Genomic DNA, 6,548 nt, shown 5'->3' on the forward strand with positions numbered 1-6,548 from the left:
GATCTAACCTGTCCTGAGTTATTCATGGGAGCACTGCCCCACACCTGTATCTTGGATAATGAACTGAAAGGGAAAAATAAATGATAAAGAAGGAAACAGGAGAAACTGCTTGTCCATTTCTGGCTTGGTACTAGCATTATCTTTTCCTGTCCTTTGAGCTAATTTATAGAATTCCTATTCAACCAAAGTTGAAGATCCAGACCAACCAGCGCTCCTACCCCATCTACTGGCAAAGGGACGATAGGAAAAAACCTCAAGTAAGTATGAGTAGAGAGAGACAGACCTTCTTGGAACATAGAAGTTTGAAAAGACTTAAAAGAACTTTTCTAAAGGTAGACAAAACTCCAGATTCCCATGAGGGCAGGGACCATTGTTTGTGTATTCACTGTAACCGGATCTTAGCACAGCGAGTCGCATAGTTGTGCCCACCAAAATTTTTATTGACTAGAATAGTAATTGGCTGAATGAGTAAGTGAATGACGTGGAAGAAAAAGGTTAAAACCAAGAACACCCGGGGCGCTTTTAGGATGTTTCATGTAGGGAAGCAGTAGCTAAGGAGGCAATATTTGTAATTTGTAAAACTTAGTGTAAGGTTTACGGCAATATTTCCAACAGATATAGAAAACGCTACGTTTGTGGCCAGAGAAGGGCTGGCCTCAGGGCGTCTGGACACTTGGAGGCTGCGTCCGCAGGTAACCTGAGGTGAACCCTGGCGCGCCCCAGCCCTGCAGCGCCCGCAGAGGCCGGAGGGGGCGCCTTCGGCGGAGAGCAGCCCGCGCCAGGTCTCCACTTGCCTCCCCAAGGGACCGGGGTCGTAGCCTCTCCACGCTCCAGGGGTGAGCAGAGGGTCTCGCAGAGGGAGGGAGGACAGCGGGAGTGGCGGGCTTGGGTCGAGCTCGGGCCAGCCCTCAGGCCGGTGTCGGGGCAAGACTGACAGAGGCTGGACAGAGGCTCCGCTCCCGGGGCCCGAGACGCCCTCCGCTGGCGTTTCGGAGCGGCCAGGCCTGCACCCGGCCTGGGCCCCGAGCCTCCTCCCCGGCCACGGCCGGGGGCTGCGGATCCGCCGGGCACGGTAGGGGCCCTGTGGAGGGACCGTGAGACTTTTTTAAAGTCAGAAAAAGCCGGGCGCGGTGGCTCACGTCTGTAATCCTAGCACTCTGGGAGGCCGAGGCGGTGACCAGCTTGAGCAAGAGCGAGACTCCGTCTCTAAAAAGAAAAAAATAGCTCGGCGTTGTGGCGGGCACCTGTAGTCCCGCTACTCGGGAGGCTGAGGCAAGAGAATCACTGAGCCCAGCAGTTTGAGGTTGCTGTGAGCTGTGACGCCACAGCACTCTACCCAGGGCAACGAAATGAGAGTCTGTCTCAAAAATAATAATAATAATAATGATAATAAAATAATAAAGTCAGAAGAAAACAATTGATACCTTGAGATTAAGAAGAATATTTTAATTTTTTTCTCACATCAGGGGAAAAAAATGAAATTTTTAGTACCTGCAAAAATCTATTAACTTATTTTATTTTTTATTTTATTCTATTTTATTTTTGAGACAGTCTCTGTCATCCTTGGTAAAGTGCTGTTGGTGTCACAGCTCACAGCAACCTCAAACTCTTGGGCTCAAGCGATTCTCTTACCTCAGCCTCCCCAGTGGCTGGGACTACAGGCACCTGCCACAACGCACGGCTATTTTTAGAGACGAGGTCTCGCTCTGACTCAGGCTGGTCTCCAACTCCTAAGCTCAGGCGATCTGCCCTCCTTGGCCTCCCAAAGTGCTGGGATTACAGGCGTGAGCCACCGGACCCGGCCTATTAATTTATTTTCATTTTATTTTTTATGAGGGAGAGGGCCCAGGAAGGCAAAAATGCTTAGGGCCTGTGAAATTTTTAATGGGGTAGAATGAAGGTAAACAAAGATAGAACCATTGAGTCATTTATAACACGACAAAGTGTCCTAAGGGTTTCCTATAAAAAGCACAGTACAAGGCTGAGCTTGGTATCTCATGCCTGTAATCCTATTACTCTGGGAGGCTGAGGTGAGTGGATTGCCTATGCTCAGGAGTTCCAGACCAACCTGAGCAAGAAGAGCGAGACCTTGTCCAAAAATTAGCCGGGCATTGTGGCGGGTGCCTGTAGTCCCAGCTACCAAGGGAGGCTGAGGCAAGAGGATCACATGAGCCCAGAAGTTTGAGTTATGACACTGTCATCCAGGGTGACAAAGTAAGACTCTGTCTCCAAAAAAAAAAAAAAGCACAATATAGGCCCTTTAATGAGGGCACACAAAGAACCTGTGGGGCTGAGACCTAGATGAACAGGGGTCAGGACAAAAGCTTGGAACCAGTGTCCTGCAGAGGCCACCAAAGGGAGAGGTCTCTGGAAAGGTGGGCAAGGCCTGAGGGGGAAGGTTGGACCCAGGACACAGGCAGAACTTTGGGGCCAGGGGAAGGTGCTTGGGTTTCTTTCCATGTGTAATTGGAAGTCCTGGGAGGGTTGGTTTTTTGAGACAGTCTCACTATGTAGCCCTCAGTAGAGTGCTGTAGTGTCACAGCTCACAGCAACCTCAAACTCTCTCAGGCTTAAGTGATTCTCTTGCTTCAGACTCCCAAGTAGCTGGGACTGCAGATGCCCACCACAACACCTGGCTATTATTTGTTGCAGTTGTGATTGTTTAGCTGGCCTGGGCCAGGATTGAACCTGCCACCTTCAGTGTATGTGGCTGGCGCCATTACTGTGCTACAGGCGCCAAGCCACTCAAAGAGATCTTAATAATCAATAGGAAAAAATTGCAATTGTTTTGTGGCTCCTGAAAATTGTCAAAATAGTAAAAGCTCTCTTAGTGCCTGTTATAAGAGAATAGGGAAACATAAAACAGTAAAACTATTTATTTCATACACTAATACATTAGAAACATTGGAAGTTAAAATTTTACCAAGAAAATTTGAACAGTGCTTGTGCTTGTTTCTTTTCTCATGACTTATCATAGAGCAAACATCTTTTATATTTCTTAGCAAATTGTTATTCTCAGCTGGGCTGGTGGCTCAGACCTGTAATCCTATACTCTGGAAGGCTGAGGCTTAAACTCAGGAGTTCAAGACCAGCCTGAGCAAGACCTAGAGCCTTCTCTACTAAAAATAGAAAAACTACCTGGGTGTTGTGAATGGCACCTGTAATCCCAGCTGTGGGAGGCTGAGGCAAGAGGATCACTTAAGCCCAGGAGTTTGAGGTTGCTGTGAGATATGGCTCCACTGCACTGTAGCCTAAGGCAACAGAGTAACACTCTGTCTCAAAAAATATATATATTTTTTGTTATTCTCCTTTTAAAGTTTGAGTCAGTTTCCAACACTTTATCTTTTGTAACTTCAATTTTATAAATTATCTTTTAAGCTTTCTCTTATAATGAAGTTTTTTTGCCAATGGCATTTTCTCTGGAACATCTTCGTTTTTTTCTTCTTAGTGACTTTGTGTTAGTAAGTTTGTCCTCACTAAGTTCCACTGGCTGCTTAGTCCATGAATTGGAGGCAGCATTAACATTCTTGTGGTTAGCTTTCTTCTTTAATTTCATTTATGTTTGATTCAAATTTCATTTTCAACATTATCACTTTTCGTGTTTTTGTTGTACTTTCATTTTTATTAGCTAATTGCCTCTTTCAATTATTTGTTTTTATAAACTGTCATGTAGGACTAGGAAACAAGAAAGCAACATAACTTTACACTTTGTTGTCTGTGCTTAAACTGAGTAACAGATCTGCAATGACCAGTTACTGATAGACTTTGTTTTTTTTTGTTTTGTTGGGGTCTTTTTCTGTTTTTGTTTTTTACTTTGTTGCCCTCAGTAGAATCCTGTGACATCATAGCTCACAGCAACCTCAAACTCTTGGGCTCAAGCTATTCTCTGGTCTCAGCCTCCCGAGTAGCTGGGACTACAAGCGCCCACCACAACATTCCACTATTTTTAGAGATGGGGTCTCGCCCTAGCTCAAACTAGTCTTATTTTTAGAGGCAGGGATCTTACTCTAGCTCAGGCTGGTCTCAAACATGTGAGCTCAGGTAATCCACCTGCCTAGAGCGCTAAGATTACAGATGTGAGCCATGGTGCCCAGCATACTGACAAACTTTGAAAGGAGTAGCATAATTGATCACCTATCATAATCAGTGGACGAAAGAGCTAGATGTGATTTGTACTTCATGTAATTGTGTAGGAGACGCCAAAAGCCAGTTGACATCCGAGCAAGATGATGCTGCAGCTAAGGAGTGGACCTCGGGCCATTCCTCCACAGGAGATCCTTGTGGAAGAAAAGCCCGTGCCCCCAGCCCATAGTCATTGTTAATTTCTCCCCTCACCTGTATCATTCCCTTTCAATAAAAGGCTGGTGCGGAGGTTGCTCGGGGCTACCCGGAAAGTAAGGGCTAGCCCGCCTTCCATAAGCTTGTACTTCTAATCCGCTTCTCGCCTGGTTCCTTCCTGCGCTAACCCAGACCAGGGCCACAGGAGCCCGACGGGTCGAGACATAATTGCTTTTGGTTAATATTACATGGTAACCAAAATTTGAATTGCATTGTTGCAGGGCTAGTGTTAATTAACTAACCTATAATAACTAAAATCTCTATGTACTGAAACCATGCAAAGTGAGGGCTGTTTATGCTCTAAAATGACAATGTTTTCAGATCTGAGGGAAGATGGACAAGGGGAGTAGACATTTATTTTTTTTTTTTTTTTTTTTTTGAGACAGAGCCTCAAGCTGTCCCCCTGGGTAGAGTGCCATGGCATTACAGCTCACAGCAACCTCCAACTCCTGGGCTCAAGCAAGTCTCCTGCCTCTGCCTCCCAAGTAGCTGGGACCACAGGCGCCCGCCACAACGCCCAGCTACCTTTTGGTTGCAGCCATCATTGTTGTTTGGCGGGTCCGGGCTGGGGATTCGAACCCACCACCTTAGGTGCACGTGGCTGGCACCTTAGCCGGTTGAGCTATAGGCGCCGAGCCGGAGTAGACATTTATTAAACATTAAAAATACGGCCTCTGGGTACCTATTTGTGTGAATCTGTGTGTCAGCCTCAAATTTAGCACTCTATGTAAAAAACAGGTCCCATGTGCTTAACTTAAGAGTACAGTTAAAAGATACTAATGGTATGTGATTTCTTTGTAAATATATTAAGTCATTGATTTGGATTTATGGTTCAAGATTACTTTCAACAAATGACCATATTCATTTATTTATTTTTCTCAACTGTATTCAACACTTAATTGGAACTCAATTTTTAAAAAATGTTAAATGGGGCTGAGTGTGGTAGCTCATGCCTATAGTCCTAGCATTCTTGCAGGCCAAGACAAGTGGATTATTTGAGCTCAGGAGTTCCAGACCAGCCTGAGCAAAAGCAAGACTCTGTCTCTACTAAAAAATAGAAAAACTAGCTAGGTATGGTGGCAAATGCGTGTAGTCCCAGTTACTCAGGAGTCTGACGCAAGAAGATCACTTGAGTCTAGGAGTATGAGGTTGCTATGACCTATGACTCCATGGCAGTCTACTCAGGTGACAGAGTGAGACTCTGTCTCAAAAAAAAAAAAAAAAATGTTAAATGGGCCAGGTGCTAAGGGGCTCACACCTGTAATCTCAACACTTTGGGATGCACATCAGGGGTCGACTCTTTGAAGCCAGGATTCAAGACAACCCTGGGCAACATAGTGAGACTGCATCTCTACAAATTTGTTTTAATGCCTATAGTCCTATCTACTTGAAAGGCTGAGACAGGAGGATAGATTGAGCCTAGGAGTTCAAGGTTATGGTAAACTGAGATTGTACCACTGCACTCTAGCCTGGGTGACAGAGCAAAACAAAGAGCCTGTTTCAAAAAAAAAAAACCAAAATGTCGAATGAATGAATGCTGACTTCTCCCATTCAAAAGGGAATTTTGAAGGAAATATATTCACAGATTCATTTTGAAAAATGCATCTATCTATGTATTCTTAGGTCATTTTTAAAGATTCTAAATGCCAACATGTTTCTGGAAATTATGATTATCTTTCTCTTGGTCACAGGGGAAAATCAAAAAAGCTTTAATTTTCTCTGCATTCTTTAACTAAAAAACAATTATATAGACTCATGTTATTTTCCAGAGGTGGGAACATATGTTTTCATCTTTTATCTATCTTTCTATTGTATTTCCTTAATGTTTTATTTTATGATTGTCCTAATGTTCTTTTTGAGATATTTTCATTGTTTAATATATGACATTGAGGAAATGTCATAAAACATGAACATAAAGTTTAATAATTAAGAAGTGAAGGCTCAGCGCCTGTAGCTCAAGCAGCTAAGGCGCCAGCCACATACACCAGAGCTGGTGGGTTTGAATCCAGTCCGGGCCTGCCAAACAACAATGACAACTAAAACCAAAAATAGCCAGGCATTGTGGTGGGCACCTGTAGTCCCAGCTACTAGGGAGGCTGAGGCAGGAGAATTGCTTGAGATTAGGAGTTGGAGGTAGCTGTGAGCTGTGATGCCACGGCACTCTACCCAGTGCAATAGCTTGAGGCTCTGTCTCAAAAAAAAAAAAAAAA

Source organism: Otolemur garnettii, unplaced genomic scaffold (genome assembly GCF_000181295.1).
Source record: "Otolemur garnettii isolate 467f Iridium unplaced genomic scaffold, OtoGar3 scaffold00068, whole genome shotgun sequence".
Lineage (NCBI taxonomy): Eukaryota > Metazoa > Chordata > Mammalia > Primates > Galagidae > Otolemur > Otolemur garnettii.